The sequence below is a fragment of the Podarcis filfolensis genome, assembly GCF_964270895.1.
Source record: "Podarcis filfolensis genome assembly, chromosome: 1".
NCBI classification, from domain to species: Eukaryota; Metazoa; Chordata; class Lepidosauria; order Squamata; family Lacertidae; genus Podarcis; species Podarcis filfolensis.
In genome coordinates, this window is record NC_139604.1 from 99,600,730 (window position 1) to 99,621,084 (window position 20,355).

A 20,355-nucleotide genomic window follows, 5' to 3' on the forward strand; every position below is an offset into this window, starting at 1 on the left:
GACTGAAGAGAGAGCCTGGTGAAAGGAGTCGGAGATCTTGACAGCTGTCAAAATAGCTGTCAAAGTCGAAAAGCGGAGTGGATTTTATTATGAGAACTTGGCTGGTTAAATTTGATACAATTTGCTACAACTTGTTAAAATTTGGATACAAAATGGCGAATATGGATAACAAATTGACTTTTGGATTAGAGGAAACAAAGATACAACAATCCCCCTTGAGGAGTTTCGGGACATTACAAGGATTGGGAAAGTGGAAAAACACCAATGGAACTTTACAGGACTGGTTATCTTCTGGGAAAGCTGCAAAACGGAAATAACATCTCGTCTTCAGGGTGTTTTCTTTTTTGTTTTTTTAAAGGAGACAATAGATTTTTCTATTGAAGAAAGGAAGGGACTGAACGTAAGGTTGTGCCCCTGAATAACAACCATCCCTGCAGACTTACCAAACTTTCGAACTACAACGTTTTAGCAGCGGAACAAAGGGAAATCAGACTACAATCTGGAAAGAACAATGGAGGGAGTTCTATTACAGTTTTATTAAAGACTGAAGTTAAAGTTTTGAAAAATAATGATAATAATAATAATTTTGATTTTCAAAAAAATTTATTTTTAATTTTAAAAAAGAAAAAGCCAGCAAGGAGTTGGGGAAAAGTTGTGATTTATGGTCTTAAGAATTCCAGGCAGACACCAGGGGTTGATGGTCAGGGGGAAATTAAACCGGGGACAGGGGGGGGAGAACTAAAACTCCAAAGGCTTGCCAACTTGGTTATTTATTGCTGAATTGGTCTATTATTCATTATATTTTTTTTATTCTCTACCTTTTCTGTTTCTATTATCTGGGGTGCTTCTTTTATTAAAAAATGGAAATTGTGGAATGACATGGGGTGGGTCTTGGGGAAAGAACACTGGGTTTTTTTTTTGTTTTTTTTTACTGTAACACAAATTAAGTTTCAATTTGAATGGGGAACTTGTTTGGCCAACAATATGAAAGGGAAATATGGTAGGGGTGGGGGAAGGGGGGAGTCCCGTAAAGTGATATTTTTTGTATTTTTGAAAAATTTTAATAAATATTATTTAAAAAAAAAAAGAAATAGAAGTAAGGAGTAGATGGGAAGTCAGCTATATAGAAAAAAGTTATTTTTATGTTAACTGTATTGTGAGCACTATTCAATGTATTTGTTGTTGTTGTTCTTTATTTTTATTTATTTTTCTTAGTTGTTAGGAGGTGATGGATATTTGTTTATCATCATATTTCCTTTTTGTATGTGGTGTATTAAAATGAAATAAAATTATTCACACACACACACACACACACACACACACACACACATATAAAGTTTTAATAGCCAGAGGCTGCAATCCTGTACTCTTCTACCTGGGAATAAGCCCTATTGAAATGAACTGGAGTTACATCTAAATGAAGGCTGGCAGCATTAACCCTGCCATGTGTAAATCCCTTGCAGACAACCACAGCTCCTGGAGACAATTAGTCAGATTGTGTATCTACATCAGTGACCAGAGGGGAAATGAACACTGGGAGGAGTGTAGAAAGAAGAAAGGCCATGGTACACCAGCATCAGCGCAACTGGATGCTTTCATCTGTCCCAACTGCAACAAAATATGGAACCTTAGAACCACAGAACTGTAGAGTTGGAAAGGACACCAGGGGTCATCTAATCCAACCTCCGACAATGCAGGAATCCTGCCCATAATCATCCCTGGGTGGGCTTGAACCACCAACTTGGTTAGCAGCCAGATGCACTGGCCCATTGTGCCACTGGGGGCAATAGCTAGTAAATTTAAACAAAGGAATCTATAGGTACCTCTCCCGTATCGGTCTCTACAGCCACAGCAGGTGCTGTGATTCTCTAACAGTTTGAAATTACTCCCCACACCCCAAAGACACTGTCTTCCATTGTCTCCTGTGATACAAATATGCCAACAATATCTAAACAGATATGTATAGGGTTGCCCTGTTAATTAACAGTATAATTTTGTTGTTTTGTTTGTTTAGCCTTGTGATCCTTAATGATATTTCATAAACACTCCTTAATGATTTCCACTGTAATTATACATTGTAGGATAGAATTTTAGAATCTCTCTTGATAAGTCAACCTTCCCACTGTCTAGCCGCTCTCAGAGGTTGAGAGATTTCCCAATATGCAATCTAGTCTTCATTCCTATATCCCACGTACCTGGGAGTAAACCACATAAACTCATTTAAATTATAATAATTAAATTATTTATATACTGCTTTTCAGGCAGACCTCACAAAGCACGAAGAAACATTACAACAATAGGCATCTTTTTCTTTTTCTTACAATAAAAGAGCACTATAATTTAGCTCTGAGTAAGCATGTACAGGATTGTGCTGTTAAACCCCTTATTCCCCAAGATGAACTAATTATCACTACTATTTTTAAAAACAAACTTTCACATAAATAAGAGTTATTATACTCCATAAATCTTTATTTTCCCAGTATTAAAAAAAGCAAAATACTTATATGGCAGAAGTAATGAAGTCCATTTCAAACTGATGAGAGAATGAACATGTTAAAGGATGTTTTTGTTTAAATATATCTGAAGTGTTAAGCTGTGGGTGAACATATCAGATGACACAGCGATTCTTCAAACAGCTCTTGTTTATTCACAGGCCAGAACAGAACTGAACTAAAGGGTTCAGTCAGCCTGCTTATACAGAGCTCCAGTACAACGTAACTGTAACAATTTTCTAAAACTATCCAATCACTGAACGTCACTTTCGATCCTTTATTTGCATAACTATCTACAGTATCCCCCTGCTGGCCCAGGGTGAGAACTTCAGTACATAACATGAAGGTTGTTTTTTTCCAGTTACAAAGGCACAATACATTAACCAGCATTTCATCAACTGCTCATTTCATACATTACCACTGATTTTCATGTAACGTATTCTCTTTATAGCTACCAGAGACCAAACTCATTAAAAGTATATCAATGAGGCCAAACTTAGATCCACAAAATGTTTAGGGTTATGCATACCCCTGTGTCCCCCAAGAAAAAAAGCACTGGTTGCAAATATCCTTATAGCACATTATGTGGGCAAAGGGTTGATATAGGCACTGGAATGACAGCAATTCCATTGGAGGATGGGAAACAAGTGCCTTTTAAAATGGAAATGAAAGCAAGTTTTATATTTCTTTAAGGAGCAAAATCAATATGTGGATGATGCCAACACTATGTATGGAGGTGGTGAGACTGGGAGCTAACTGAACTCTGGTCGTTCACACACAAACACCCCCCCCCCAATAGCCACAAAAGTGAAGTGGTTTTCCCACACGCTGATATTCAATATATGGGTTTTCTTGGGAACTCATTTTGTTCAGTACTCTTCAGCATGTTACCTTTATCATGCTGAGACCCGCATAAAAATGAAATGTCATACTTTGATACCCTTCTAGTCACTCGTACAGTTTATTTTTCGTGTCCCCTGGTAGCATTCACAAATTTAATAACTGCCCTTTATCCTTGAATCTATTCTCTTCCAGCTTTCTATTCAGCTCTTTTCTCTGACAGTTTTGCAGGAAATTCCTCATCTTGCATATTCTGTTGCAGAAAGAAAAGAAAGATGAAAAGAGAGAAGAGGATATTAGCTACCATTTAGAAAAAGGATGAGGAGCAATCAGACCATATGAATGGTCAAATAGAAAGAGGAAAATCACTGTGCTTCTGTTGCCACAGTTGTAGTCGAGTTAGCTATTTGCTGCCTGAATTAATTGAGTAGTTCAAACTGAAAAGTTTATTATGAGTCTTATTATCTGCGCTTCAAATTTTGTGGAAAAAATATAATTTACCCCTAATCAAAAAATAATAAGGTTATTTGCAAGAAGTTGAGGATAACACCAGAACAATTTTGCAGTTGATTAAAATATATGATGATGAATTCTTGCCTCTCTGTTTTGATGCCTGGGATTATAATTAAGAATGACTTGGCAGGTCTTCATATGATCTCTAAATGACAATGACATTATCATCAATGCAGGGCTTTATTATACGGCTGTTATTCTCAGAATTTTTATAAGGCTAAGAAAAATGAAGTCACATTTTCATTTAAAATGCCATTTGCCAAAGACGTTCACTAGAAATATATGTTTTTAATCAGCAGTAGGACACCATCCTATGTGCTGTAGAGTACCTGCCTTATTTTCTGTTTCAAAGAAAATATAAAGTATTCTGTCAAGCTGTCAGGGGACTATGCATTGGTACAGCACTCTTACAACCCTGATGGAGAGATATATAAAGACAGGAGGGCTCTGTTTGTGTGTGCGTATCTACATGTTCTTAGCTGTTCAACATACGGATGTCACTGTCAGCTTTGACACTATCAATCAGTTGTTTATTACTGCACATACAGTTCTCAGTCCAGGGTTAAGTGCTAAAAGCAATCTGGAATTGAGAGAGAGGAACTAGCTCTTTCTAGCTAACCTACCCTATCAGAGAGCAAAGCGCCGAAAGAGGGGTCTGTCCACTTGCCATTCAATACCTCAAATTGCTACTCCATCTCATCAGTGAGTTCTGTCTTGGCACAATACCACTGGATCTGCTGAGCTCCAAGATGAAGGAACACTTTCCTTGCTTTCAGGGATGTCCAAGGGCTTCTTAATGCTTGCAGAGATGGCCGAAAATCACTGGGTGTCATGTAAAAATTGAAGGTTTTCCCCCTGTCCATTTTGTTCAAATCTTGGGATCTTTGTTTTTGAATGTTCCAAGCCCTACCTATGCAGAAAGTTACTCCATTATGAAGATTTCTCTGGTTCTCTGGTTTGCATTTCTTAACCTGAAATAAGATGACGGTGATGATTAAATTTATTGCCTGCCCTTCAGCAGCAGGTTGCCGGGCAGACTACAGCAATATAAAATTCAGAATTAAAAGCAGCAAAACAAAATTACACTCACAGGAATAGGGTTGTCCTGAAAACACACATCTCAGGTGTCAAAGGCAAGAGTAAAGAGTTGTGTCTTCAGCATATGCCAAAAGCAATTGTAGTGAAGGTGCCAGACACATATTTATGGGGAGGGAATTCAGCAAGTTAGAGGCTGCCACAGATAATGTCCTCTTCTAGACCACCACCACACAAAAAAAATTCTGAGAGTGCAAAACTACCAAGAGTGTTCCTTCTGCTGATCTTAACACCCAAGAGAGTCCATAGGGAAAGGGGTGCTCTCTCTCTCTCTCTTTCATTATATAGAAATTACTAGGTTAGTATATTAGGGTGAATTATTGTCAATCTGTTTGGAAAATATTGCCAGTGTCCATTGGATTAAATAATGCCTAGTATAGCACATTACCTGTCAATGATCAGCTGAACCTTTTAACAATATAAAAATTAACATCTATTTCCAAATATCAAGCAACTCCCTTCATGCTGTTCCTGCGCTTTCTGCATCCAAAGCAGGGAAACATCAAAGCTTAACATCGTGGAGAGGGGAACCATGGGAATGACTGCCAGTGGAATTAATTTTCTGCCATTTCCCATTCTTAGCATGTGTTCCTCGGATGCCGAAACATAATGTCATTTTATGTAGTTGTACAAATCCCAAGACTGGATGCATTTCGTGTTACTTTTACCAATTATGACAATTTCACATTTTCATCAGAAAATGGATTTCATGCTGATTTGAGTGATCTTATGAGGTTGTTTGGGGGGATCACTGTATGAATTTGAAATGGCTTGTGTTTAACCTTTGCTTCTGGAAACACTGTGGAGAGACTGGAAGAGGCTGCAGAGACTTTTTTAAAGAAGAAGAAGAAGAAGAAGAAGAGGAGGAGGAGGAGGAGGAGGAGGAGGAGGAGAATTAATATAACTCACACATAACCATGCAGAGCAAGAATACTTTTGTGAAGGAGATGCAATCTCACAAATCCCACAAACTTTTCAGTCTTCAGTCTCTCGAGCTCTAAATCACTTAAGCTCTCCCACACTAATTGGCAGGTGTGAAGTGAGGCCTCAATATGCATGTACTGCTCCCTGTTTCACAAGAACTGTCTCATTCATTGTAGCAGATCAAGCCTGCAGAGCTTTGAGCCACCAACCAGAGCACCCCAGAGCCACATAGTCATGCATCCCTGCCTTTAGACCTGGGAGGGCAGAACAAACCATTGTTGGCTGTGTTCAGTTTAACAGAACATAAGGAAGGGTGGGGCGCAGGTGGCGCTGTGGGATAAACCACAGAGCCTAGGGCTCGCTGATCAGAAGGTTGGCGGTTCGAATCCCCACGACAAGGTGAGCTCCCGTTGTTTGGTCCCAGCTCCTGCCAACCTAGCAGTTCGAAAGCAAAAGTGCAAGTAGATAAATAGGTGCTGCTCCGACGGGAAGGTAAACGGCATTTCTATGCACTGCTCTGGTTCGCCAGAAGTGGCTTAGTCATGCTGGCCACATGACCTGAAAGCCGTACGCCAGCTCCCTTGGCCAGTAAAGTGAGATGAGCACCACAACCCCAGAGTGGTCCGTGACTGAACCTAACAGTCAGGGGTCCCTTTACCTTTAAGGAAGGGTACCTTAGCACACCTGTTAAATTCTACTGGAGGAAGCCCAAAGCTGACTTATCACATCACTTGTTTATCTAACCTAGAAATTGATTCCAGGACTTCTTGGATTCAAAGCATGTGTTCTATTGCCTGATAAGACTTCTCCCTAGGTGAATGCAAAGCAGATGGACCTAAGGCTCTCGGAATGCCTATTTTCAAAGCAATGTGTTGGTTCCAATTATGATTCTATCATTGTGTAAGATTAATAATGAAACAATCTCCCTGTGTTCCAGTGTCATTGCTTAAATACCTGAAACACAAGTCACCTTCTTTTCCAGAACTGAATGCATTTGTGTCTTCATCCCTCCACTAATTCCTTTAAACTGACAGTTATATTATGGATTTAGCCAATCCTGCATTTTTTTTCTCAGATAAAAGAATATGCATTGTAAATTAAGGCTTTCTAGGCTGAGATAATCAAAATCCAGGGATGCAACAGTTGAGTAACTGAAAAATCAATTTGGAATTACATTACTTCTTAGGGAGGGGGTTTGTTAGTCTGTTTGTTTACTCTTCATTGGAGACATTCTTATCTAAATAACAAGTCCTCTTGAGAATTGCAGTTTGGGACAGTTATTGGTTTAGTATAATTTACAATGTATGAGTTTGAGCTCTGTTAAACCAACAATATATCAAACTTATTAGAAACAACACAAAAGTCAAAAGTTTGATATAAAGATTCAATGGTTAAATCAGCAATGAATTGACAGAATGCTTCAAATATTCATTTAATTGAGACTTTATTATATTGTTGAAGAAATTAAATGAAATTGTTTTGAGTCACTTTGCGAGAGACCCCCAGGCAGCATAAAATGATATTTTCATTGTTTTTTAGCGAATTTAATGATGCCATTTGCTAAGGAAGGTGGTTATTAATAGGAAAGAGTTTCCGTATTAAGCTCCCACACTTTTGGCCAATCTTTAGGCCATCTCAGACATGTAAAAATAAGGAAACATGGGACACGCCATACTGTAAGCAGAGGATTGTATATTTAAATGCTCCTTCGTATTACAAAAAAGATAGAATGTGAACAGAAAGTATGTCAATCTATGCTTACTTTTGCTAAAATACTCATTTGATATGTTAGCTTCCCAAGTGAAGAGAATTTTACATATGTGACGATTCCAGTCTGGAACACCTAGATAGCTCAGTTGGTTAGAATCCCTTACCTACAATCTGTAGTGGTGCTACAGCAATGTACCTGCACACATTTGAATCAGAATCTGGGAACCGGTGTGGTATAGCCAAGGCTGGATTAAGACCTTTAGAGGCCCTAAACACTTAAAAGTTTTTGAGGGCCCCATATATATCTAATTCAAAATATAAACAATAATAAAACATAAAATGATATTATTGTTTTTTGAAATGAAGTAAAACCTACAGTAAGATGTAAAATAATGTTTGTTCTTCTATACTTCCATTTTATTTATACTTGAAAAAAATTATCCTACGTTTTCTAATTGCAATGTCCATGGTAAATTCGGCAATGGAAAATTTGTCCCCCTTCCCTTGATGCCCTAAGCATATGCTTATTTTGCTTAAGGGTTAATTCAGCCCTGGGTACAGTCGTTAGAGTATTTGACTGGGACCTGGCAGACTAGGGTTCTAATCCCCACTCAGCCAAGAAACTCATCATTGTCCCTCAGCCTAACATTCCTCTAGAGCAGGCATAGCCAAACTTGGCCCTCCAGCTGTTTTGGGACTATAATTCCCATCATCCCTGACCACTGGTCCTGTCAGCTAGGGATGGCAGGAATGGCACGATATAAATTTAGAAATAAATATATAAATTTAGAAAAGTCCTTTAAAAATACTGTCGTGTCCGGGCTTCAATAAAAAATTTTTCTTTTCTTTTACTGTTGAATTTGAAAGAACCAGAAGGTAATCACAGAGCCCAAGGAAAACCTTTGCGGATTTCACCAAGCTTCCATAGATAATTGTGAGGGATAAATTCAGTTCTGGCTCCCAGGGTTGTTGTCTATTTGTGGGGGCGGGGGCAAACACTTGAGCAATATACTCTCAGTGGCATGGTCAGCCCACCCATGAGGCAAGATGAGGCGACCGCTTCAGGTGGCAGGATGCACTGGGGCAGCAGATCCCAATGTAGATATTTATTCAGTGCCAGCCCACCCATGAGGCAAGGTAAGGTGACTGCCTCAGGTGTCAGGATTCACCAGGGCAGCAGATTCCAGTGTCAATCTTCCCTCACCTATTGTTTCTGATGTAGACCTTCCCATTTCTTCCCTGGAATAGGAGAACAATTTGGGGGTCTGTCTCAATTTGGAGGTCTGCCAAAATGTCTTGGGCTGGCCCTGCTCAATGGGATCCCCTCTGTCTGTGAGTTTACCCCCACATTGCCATGGTTACCAGCTGCTTATGCTCTTCTGCCTCATCATTGCTGTTACCTGCTTGCTTGCCAGCAATGTACCAGTGATTTAGCCTTTGTTACAACCCTTCCTTTACACCACTGTTGCTGATGTCCAGTTTCTCTGGGCGAAGAAATAGGCAAATAAAATGGAGTGAATTGGGATTATGCTTTAATTTAAAGGCTGGAGTTCCAATGCCTTCGTAAAAGTAGTCAGCTTGCCTTACTTTCTGACGATAATCACATAATAAATTTCTTTCAACCTTACAGTAGTTCTTTTAGAAAGGTTTCTGGTCACAGATTAGACTACTGGATAGTCTCTTAAAAGAATTATGCTTTTGCAATATAAAAGAATTTCTGCAGTATAGGTCAAGACAGAACATAATAAGTTCTTTTCCAGAAGCCATTAAAGGATAATGCAGATATTCTTAAATAGCATAATATGCTGACAGCAGGAATAAGATATAAATCCCTTTTGCATACATTATGCAAAAATGTACCACAATACGTGTAGGATGCAGCAATGAGCCTCTGATATAATGTACTCACCACCAGTTATACAAAATAAGTACGTAATATCACAGAGCAGTGAACATAGGAATCAATGCATTTAAAATGATAATGGAAGATAGCTAAAATTTGATAAATAGGAAACATGCAAATGGTGAGATATATTTGCAGCCTAAGCTGTCCAAGGCTGTCCTATTCACTCTCTGGCAGCTGTACATTAACATTCTTCCGCTTCCAATACATTGTTCACTCAAGTATGTGCTTGTCTGATGGGTTTTCTTTCTGTTCTGAAACATACCTTACGCTGCTCCTCTCCATCCCTCGGAGCAAACTTCTGTTCCAGTCAAAGGACAGCATTTGTGCCCCAGCTACATCTCACCACAGTCAGGGAGTTGTGAGATCACATGGCCCAACTCCACCAACCCACCATCCCCAAATTCAACATGTGTCAAAAGGCAATCCCTCGTGTTGAAACATTCCATGTGTGTTTCTGATATGTGCTGAATGCCTAGACCAGGGGGTCAGCAAACTTTTTCAGCAGGGGGCTGGTCCACTGTCCCTCAGACCTGGTGGGGGGGCAGACTATATTTGGGGGGGGGAAGCAAGAGCACCATGAACCCTGGTGGCTGTTTACCTGTGTCTTGCGAGTGGCAGGGGCTGGCTGTGGCGGTGGTGGCGGAGGGATGGTGAGCAGCACGCAAAAGGGCTCTGGAGAGGGGCTGCTTAAAATGGCGGCCGCTGCTGCTGCTGGCACCAACAAAGCCCAGCCCCCTTCCTCCTCTAGGCAGGGTGGGGAGAAGCCAGAAGGAGGGAGGGAGGAGGCACCACTGCCACTGCCGCTTTGTGAGGGAGAGGGAGGGAGAGGGAAATAATGTGTGCACTGGTGATCCACACAGCGATTCCCAGACCATCTGCAGGCCAGATCCAGAAGGCAATTGGGCCTGATCCGGCCCACGGCCCTTAGTTTGCCGGCCCATGGCCCAGACTTTACTGATGGAGTCATCTGAGCCCATAGTGAGGCCATTGTAGTATTGCCATATCTGATTTCTCTGCATTGAAGGAATCCATAGGACTTCTGTATGTTTTGGCAGCAAACCTGTGTTGTGCTGAGTAGCTAGCTGAAAACAGTCAGGTGGAAGTCGGGTTGCCAGATGTCTGGATTTTGCCATACACACCCTCTTTTTCAGGCTTAAAATTTATGTCCAGGCGGAATTTTAAAATGTTGCAAAATGTATTTTTGTTGTCCACAGAGAGGGCTCTTGGTGCACGACCCTCAGCATCCTCCAAGGCCCTCCCCTGGTGCACGAGCAGCCACCTGCCCATCACACCCCCAGGCGTGGCAGCCTGTGTGCGTGCATGTGAGTGTGAGAGAGGTAGAGGAAGTGAGGGAAAAAGCAGGCGGGAGGGAGGCTGAGAGACAGGCAGCCGCCTCTCGGCACCCGACTGTGGCATCACTGCCTGATTGAAGCCCCCCAAGACAAAATTGATAGCAGCCTTTCTCTCTCTCTCTCTCTCTCTCTCTCTCTCTCTCTCTCTCTCTCTCCCTCCCCTCCCGCCTTCAGCATGCCTCCTCCACACACCCCATCTCCTACTCTCCTTTTCCATCCAACAATCCCTTCCCTGCACAACCACCCTTCTTCCCCCTTTTTGGGGGGGTGCCTTCCAGAAAACTTCCTTTGGCTCAGGGAGACCCTCCTTTCCCTTTACTGATTTAATTCTCCCCCTCCCTCCTATACCCACATCTCATTGCGCTCGCTGACATTTCTTTCCCCAACAGGTTTTTCTCCTGCTACAATTTCTGATCGCTCCCCCCCCCCCATGCTTCTGTTATAAATTCATAGAAAAATCAACCAAACATCGGATTTGCACTGTTCCACTTTTATTTTACTCCATGAAGGAAAGACTACAAAATGGGGAAGGTTTGATACAGGGCACCATAATCCCTTCATCATCCCAGCACATCCACAGGAGCCCTGCCCAGTTGCTATGCCAACCCTGATGGTCCTAGACAGAAGACAATCAAGATCACAAAGAACTTCCATATGGGAGTGGATTCAGCATGGACTGGAACAAAGGACAATGATCAGATCTTCCCTCAGGGGGCAGGAAACTGCGACTACCTTTTGTCTTCAGAAAATGACTCATGGGGGGGGGGGAGAGAGAAGGGAACCAGCCAGGTGACAGGACACTCAGGTTACCACCGCAACTCCTCCCTCAACCCCTCCTTTCTGTAATGTATGCATGATGTTTCTGGGGGTGGGCCTGACCTAGAGGATGGGAATTTCAAAAGTTTTTTCTGTGTCTTTCCTCTCTCCTGCAAGTGAGGGGAACACCCTGTTGCAACAGTTCAATAAAGGCCAAGCCTACAGGCTGCTGTTTTGCTCCAAGTTATCCTGGTTGGTGTCTTTGTTTTTGTCCAAGGGAGCCCTCGGATTTTTCCGGTAACATCACCATTACGTGGTTTTTTGCCTCCTTCCTGGATGCCCCCTCCCTAGCTCTCCCCTCTCCTCCTCCCTCTTCCTTTCCTTCCCTCTCTCCCCTTCTGCCAGGACCCCTCTTCCATTCTCTCCCCTTTCTTCGCTTCTCTGACTCCCTCGTCCCTCTGAGGTCTTCACTCTCGCTCCCTGCTCCACCGCCCAATGTGTCCTCCCTCCCCTTCCAAATCCAGAGTTCTACTCCCTACACTACAGTGACTGTTCAGCCTCTGCTGAGTGAGTGAGAGAGTGGGAATATCTGTCCATTTCTTTAAACCTCTCTCTGCTCTCTGCTCATGTTTTAGGGCCATAGCTTGGTGTCAGAGCATCTGTTCCAATGCAGAAGGCCCCCAATGTGCTCCCTGGCATCTCCAGATGGAGCTGGGAGAGAAAAGGGAGAGGGACTGTGTTAAGTTGTGGGTGAACGTATCAGACGACACAGCTTTTCTTCAAACAGCTCTTGTTTATTCACAGGCCAGAACAGAACTGAACTGAAGGGTTCAGCCAGCCTGCTTATATAGAGCTCCACTACAACGCAACAGTAGCAACTTTCTGTAACTATCCAATCACTGAACGTCACTTTCAATCCCTTATTTGCATTTGTGGACCTGAGTGAAAACTATCTACAGTATCCCCTTGCTGGCCCAGGGTGAGAACTTCAGTACATAACAGACTGGGAGAGAGGCTACCTGAAACCCTGGACAGCTGCTGCCAGTCAAGGCCAGTCAGTGTAGACAATACTGACCTAGAAGTCGGCAAATGTGTCCTCTTTTTTGCTCTTCAAAATATGGCAACCCTAGCTGGGAGGCAATTTCAAATGAAGAAATGGTGAGCCAGAAGGGGACATTTCTCCCTTATTATTTTTTAGATCTCAGGACAGTTCACAACATAACATCATGTCTCTGAAATCCTATATTTATTTTATTACTATTATTTACATGTGGTAAGTCACTTTGGGCGCAATTTTGTGGGAAAGTGAAATACAAATAACTTAATTAAATGGGTGAATAGATGTTTCCTCTTGAAACTGCCCCACCCATGCACCCTGCTACTTTACAAACCTATGCTCTCAAACACAGTTTGATACCATAATGTTTCATTATTGTAGAAATAAATATGGCCCCTTTTTTTGGCTTTGAATCAGAACCACCCTTTCTAACTTACTCAGTTTACTGACAGCTCTGGTAAATATGTACTCAGATTTAATTACCTTGATGTTCTCAGCATGCAAATATCGCTGGAAACAGGCCTAAATTTAGTAGGCTAGTCAGTTTGCATATGCTTATTTTATTTTTCTTAATGCTTATGTTCTTCTGCCTGTATATTTTGTTTTACTCTGTTAAGCCAAACTATTTAACAGTACTTACTTTGCATGGGTTTAATAGTTCACATCTACATAATTCAAGCTTTAAAATGCTGGGGGTCAAATTAGTATCACCAGCTTCATCAAATGTATACATAAGTCACTTTTCCACAGAGGCGCCAACTTGTGAGGGAAATTGGAGGGGGCGGCTGATGTTGTTGCATGTGTCACTACTTGGCAGGGGCTGCTTCCCCCAGCCTTCCCCTCTGGCGCAGGAGGAGGAGGATAAGGATCCAGTCATTAAAGCTGTGCCATGCTCAGCCCTGATTGCTTTGAAATTTAAGGGGGCCTGCCCCCCCAAAAAAATATTGAGGAGGCCCAAAAGGATTAGGTCCCCAGGAGTTGGTGCCCCTGCTTTCCCAAGTTATGCAGCTCACAAGAATAGCATACAAATCATCAGTATTAAGATAAATACAACAAAAACAGATCAGTATATATCATAGAATCATATAATTGTAGAGTTGGAAGGGACCCCAAGGGTCATCTAGTCCAACCCCCTGCAATGCAGGAATCTCAGCTAAAGCATCCATGACAGATGGATATCCAACCTCTGTTTAAAAACCTCCAGCAAAGGAGAGCCCAACACCTTCAGAGGGAGTTTGTTCCACTGTCGAACAGCTCTTACTGTCAGAAAGTTCTTCCTGATGTTTAATCAATGGGGTTCTATAGAGAAATTGTATATTCTCAATGCTTGCAGTGGCAAAGAACAGGTATTGATCTCTTTAATACAGTGGTTTTCAAACTTTTTTTCTATTGGCCACACTTTCAGAATATAAATTTGCTCACACCACACCTAATTTTTTTATTGATAAGAAATTAATTGGAAAACAAAAAGAAACTACATCTAGCAGTGCTTGATTTATAACAAGGAACACAACTACTTTATAATAAGATCATGGGATAAAACAATGCAGCTGCATAAGAACATGGAACATTCCCTAAATATCATTATAAGCAAGTCTTCTCCAGCACTCTGTTCATACAGCGATTCTGGATCACAGCTAGGATGGTCCTCAGTATCACTTAATGCACTTGCTCGCATATTGGAAAACTATCTATCCATATTCTGCAAATAAAAAATATATTTTTGATTCTTTAGTATACTACACTGAAATGTTTAAATGTTTATTTGATTGTCCTTGAATCTTCCCACGGCACTTTGCCATCCTATCACACCAGTGTGATGACCCACACCCTTTGAGAACTATTGCTTTAACAGATATATTCCAAAATACAAGAGTTATGTTTGGTTTGATTTCAAGCAAGCATACTACATTGCACAGCTTGGACTTTCTTTCTATTTTAATAAGAATTTGGTTGCAGCCTAGTGACTTTTGGGCCTGGTGGGGCAGAAGGCAGAGCAGTCCAGCAACGCCAGGGGTAATAGTATGTGGAGCTAATGATAGATGGGGGTACTGAGAACCTGCAATCCTACACATATTCACATGAGAGAAATCCCCCCTGAACACAGTAGGACAGAATCATGAATAAAAGGCTCAGGTTTGTGTTAGTCATCATAGCTAAGTCATGTCTCATCAGTGTAACATATCCTCCAACATTTCTCTGATGAAAATAGGGATGTCCCATTCCATAGTGATACCCCACACATCTTACTGGGTTGCCCCAGCCAGTCTGGGCAGCTTCCAACATATATAAAAACATCATTAAACATTAAACATTAAACATTAAAAATACTTCCCTATACAGGATTGCCTTCTGATGTCTTGGGGGGTCAGATAACTCCATACCCTCCAACATTTCTCCAACAAAAAGAGAAACATCCTAAGGAAAAGTGGGACATCAAATCAGAAACCGGGATGGCTTCCCTAAATCAGGGATGTCCCTGGAAAATAGGGACACTTGGAGGGTCTGGTATAATTAAACATTACAGTGAGTGACAATACATCACCCCTACAGAGAAGCTGTCAGCTATTACCTTAAGGAACAGCATTATTTTATCAGATGCAGCCCAATTCAATCCAAACAAAACACACTTACAAAAAAATAAATTCAGAGCAGGCAAAGTTGTCAGTTCCATCTGCAGCAAAGGCATCCCCAGTGCCCCCAAAGCCTGCATTGGGAATGCTAGGAGGAGTGGGATATTATTCCCCATTCCCAGTGCTCTCAGCCCCACCGCATACCCATTCCCAGTACTGTGGATGTTGTACAGCTTCACTACATTGGGAACAGAGGAAGGAGGCGATTCATAATAATACTTTCCTGCCACAGGCCTGATACAGAGAACAGTCCATAGGGACAAAGTGGCTGCTACTGCTTTCAATGGTGTGTATCCTGATTCGTGGGAGTCAGAAATCACAATGCCTGAAGTTGACTGGTTGTGGGCATGCATCACAGTTATGCAAATAACTGTGTCTTGATTGGCTAAGTCTAGGCCAGGAAAGAAGGTTAAATAGAGGTATTTGGTTTTTGTCATTTCCCTGAAGTCTATTTTGCAATCAGACTTGTTTGATTTTCTTTTTCTGGAGAATTATAAGAATGGAGCAAAGTGATGAGGTCTCTAAGCAGCAGAGAGTGTGAGAGATTATAGTGTGGCAGATGGGGAGAGTGTGTTCAGACTCGGGGATGTGTGTGCTGTCCCACTCACTTTGATGGTCAGCCTCTCCTGGTTTTAAGGCTCTAGAAACCTGCTGATGTTTATGAAGGGAGGAGAGAGAGAACACACCAAGTTCAGTAACCTGGTTTGCAACCTCATCCCTCTCCTTCAGTCAGAGGGGCAGAGTTCACATCCCAGCACTGAGGCAAAATTCAAAAATCCTGCCACAGTTTATTGCCCCCTTTTCTTTCACCCCCAGCTGGCTCTCTGAGCAATTTCCCATCTTTATGCACCTTCACACATACCAATAAAGTTTCTTACGATGCAAGCCTCATGGCAATAAGCTAGCAGATATAAATTTACAGGCATACTTGGTGGGCTCCATCTGCCCTTGCTGTGGAAACTGGACATTGCCCACATCTAATTCAACCACTGGTGTCTTTAAAGGTGACCTTTGATCTTTATAAAGGGGTAAACAAGCTGCCTTTTACATTGACTCTTTGTTTGCTTTGACCCACTAGTAGCTGAAATGCATATCGTTATCTAAAATGGGGAAGAAATGGCTGCCAAAAGAAAAGGGGGACTTATGGGTTAAATTTCCTAGGTTGGAAAATACAACCTTATTTTACTCATGTCAGCAAATCTCTTTCTGTGCATCCTGAAAGGCATTCAATGTTTTGCATAAAGCCATTCTCAACACAACATGTTCATGTATAATTATGGGCAAGCATTTGTATGCCGTTACGTCTCCTTGTATCTTGCCATCTATATTTCGTTCACATCCAGGCTTGTCTGTAAATGATTCACATTCACTGCTATCACAATGCTCTGCCGCTACTCTACAAACGTCTCATCAATAGCTGATGAAACAACAAAAGACTCTTGTTAAATGGACTGTTACTAGCTTCGTTTTATATATATTGGGGGGGGGGCATGCCACATGCAGAGAAGTCGGAGGGCTGTCATTGCAGTATTACATCAGACCATCAAACCTCCCTTCAAGATCAAGAAAACTTAGGTAATTCTCTATTACGTGCATATGACTTCATGGACCATATTTATTTCTCCTGTTTTAACTCATGTGCTCCCAAGATCCTTATACGTGTCAAAGTACATATGCAGTTCTTTTAATATCTGTCTCCCAGGCACCAGGTTTTGCCTTTCCTGAGAAAAGGAAGGAGATACAGACTGGAAGGTTTTTAAATCTCGAACCCCTGTGAAGGAATAAGACCTCTCTAATCTGTCATTGTACGCATGGACAAAACACTGCATATGCACTGGCTACAAAGCAAAAACAAAACCCAAACACCATTTATTTATAAATTGTGACTGCAAGCCTCGGATCATGTACTTTGGTAGGAATTCACCTGTTGGTCATGATGGGACAACTTTTGAGTATGTAATTTAGGGATCAAAAGTTGTAGATAAGCTCCTGTGAGGTAGCCAAGATAAAATGGCCTCTTATAACCAAAGATCAAGCACATGTTAATCAGTAGCCAATAACGTGTGACTATATTCCATAGTTTCTCATCATACAGTGAAATGAGCATGAACCGAATGCTGCATGTGAGCAACTGAAATGGTGGCTAGCACAGTTCTGACACAAACCATCACCTGAGGCAAAATGGGCAGCAAAAACAGCCCTGGCAGAACTGATCACACCAGCCAGCCATTAGGGGATGCAAGCACAGCTTTGTTTAGAAAGGAGCCTCTTGTGTGTGTCGATAGTTGTGGGTGGGGTGTTAACCAATAAAACATGATTTGAGAAGCATAAAATTTGGAGACTGCCAGCACAAAGAAACAGGCACACAGATCTCCCTTACTGGATTTCACTAAACATACTCTCCTATCCCTTGGTCACTGACCAATCTTGTATAAAGGACCTGAGGGCAAGCCAAACAACACATCCCCACCTCACTTCCCCTCAGAAAGTGAGTCGGGTTAATCTGTGCCAAACTATCAATGCCTCATGTGCTGCCTTACTCTGTAGCATGTGATGATGTTTATAACAAAGGTTTAGCCGAAGTGCCTGACAAATGTCACCAAGTAAGCATTTGTTCTTCTAGCTTTGGGTTCATATCCCCTAGGTGCAAAAATAAAATAAAAATAAAAAAGAACTTTGTTTCACTTCAAAGTGGCCAAGACTTTCTGGTGTTGAAATCTGAACGTGGCTCATTGTCACTGTGGTTGCTGGACAAAAGTCAATGAAACTTGATAGGACCATTATATGCATCAATATCCATAGTGTTGCTCTGCGTCATGTGGATGGTTATAAACAAGCAGCTTTTTATTTAGTCTGTCAGCTGAATTAGGAACCCGTCTCTCTGAGTGCCCCACATCATGGCTGAGTTTCCTTGCTTTGGAGCCAGATGACTTGTCATGTTTGGATGCCTTATGAAGTGTCATTTCCATGGTATATTGTTTATTTGCTGCTATTGGCATCAATCTGCCAGAATGAAGGGGATTAAGAAGACTTTGATAGGTACTTGTAAAGTTGGATTTGTCTTATGAAAGAAGATACAGCATGAGGTGGCAGACAGCCAGGTGATGAAAAAAAAGTGTCTGGTTTCCTTAAAAAATATGCTGTTGCTATTCTAAATCACTCTTGCTGACACCTAGTGCAGTTCTCCTGTGACTTATGCAACTCTCATACCCCCCCCCAACAAACCCTTATTCTTTTATTTTTTTGCTATTTTGGAAGTGAAGCTGTTTTATATTCTCTACTGCTGTGGTCCTTTCCAAAGCCCTTTTAAAAGTCTACTTGCACAATGCTCATTACTTGCAAGTTTTTTAAAAAATCCATTTCTCAATTATCATCTCTACAGCAGAATATGCTGCGACCACAGATGAAATTGTGTGTACAGTTCTGGCGGCTGCATCTCAAGGAAGAGATTGTAGAGCTGGGAAAGGTGCAGAAGGGGCCAATTGAAGTGTTCAGAGGGATGGAATGACTCCTCTATGGGAAGAGAGTGGTTCAAGGTGGTGTGAGGATAGGGAGAGGATACTTTACAAAATAGGGAGAGGATAGTTTACAAAATAAGGACAAGTAAGGGGAAACATGGTAGAAGTTTTTACAATTATGCATGGGGTAGAGCAGAGGTTGTCAAACTCAGGCCCGTGGGCTGGATATGGCCCACCGGGCTCGTTAATCTGGCCCGCGAACCTTGCGGACCCTGCCACCTGCTAGGTCAGTCCCCGTGCTAAACAGGTTCGGCACAGAGGCCTCGCTGTGTGGAGACTGACTTCCGTGACACAGCACAGCATGGCTTCTGATTGGCTGCAAAAAGCTCCTGCACGGATGCCTCTGGGCAGGCAGCGATGCTGGCATGGCTTCTGATTGGCTTCTGATTTCTGGCATGGCTTCTGATCAGAAGCTGTGGACACCTCTGGGCGCCACCCCTTCCTTCCCGCTGAGGCAGCTGAGTAGGAGGAAGCAGCCAAGTGGGAAGGAAGCGGCAGCGGTGCAGAGGCTGCCTCCACAACCCAGGCCAATGGCATGGGCTCTGTGCCCCACCGAGACAGAGGACACCGACGCTACCGAAGACCCCCGGGGTAGAAAAAGCAGATAGTAATAATTTTTCTCCATCTGGCCAGTCATCATACTAGAACCTGGGGTCATTCCCAAAAGCTGAATGGTGACGGATTCAGGACAGACAATGGAAAGATTTCTTTCCCCTCATACAGGATATACTTAAACTATGAAATTTACTATCACAGTTTGTGAAGGTGACCATTAAGTTAAATGGCTTTAAAGGGGAATAAGACTAATTCGTAGAGGGCAGGGCATTCAACATCTCCTACTCGTGTTGGCTATATTCTAGAAGTGTTCATTGGCTCCATGAGGAGACAAAACAATGAGGCAAGTTGGGGTGATTCCGGAGTCTTCCTCCGAAGTCAAGGCACAACAACGTCAGTAAACCCCCCTCCCTGTCAGATCAGGGCCCCCACAATGTTTTCATGTCACTCTCTTGGTGAAATACAGTGTGAGCTTAGTGCTCATTTCTGGATTACTTGCTTCCAGAAAATTTTTGTTTGAAAATGATATGGAAATGAGTGCTAAACTTGTGCTGTGTTCCATTATAGCTCCACTATATTCCACTATCATTCTGAAAGCAGCTTTTACATTATGTGAAAGCTCAACTAGAATGCAGAACGTATCAATTAGGGGAAAGTTGTGAAAACTGGAAAGAAAAAAAATGTCATGTGAATGCAGCCTCAGTCTCTGACAGTAAGAGTTGTTCAACAATGGAACAGACTTCCTTCGAAGGTTGTGGACTCTCCTTCACTGGAATTTTTTAAGCAGAGGTTGGGTGGCCATCTGTCATGAGTGCTTTAGTTGAGATTCCTGCATTGCAGAGGGTTGGACTCGGAATCCCTTCCAACTCCACAATAATATAATTCTATGATCCTTTGCTCCATCTGTCTGAGTCTAACCTACCCTGCCTGTAAGAGACTCCCAAGGGTTTCAGACAGGGAACATTCCCAGCCCTCCCTGGATATGCCAGGGATTGAAACAGGAA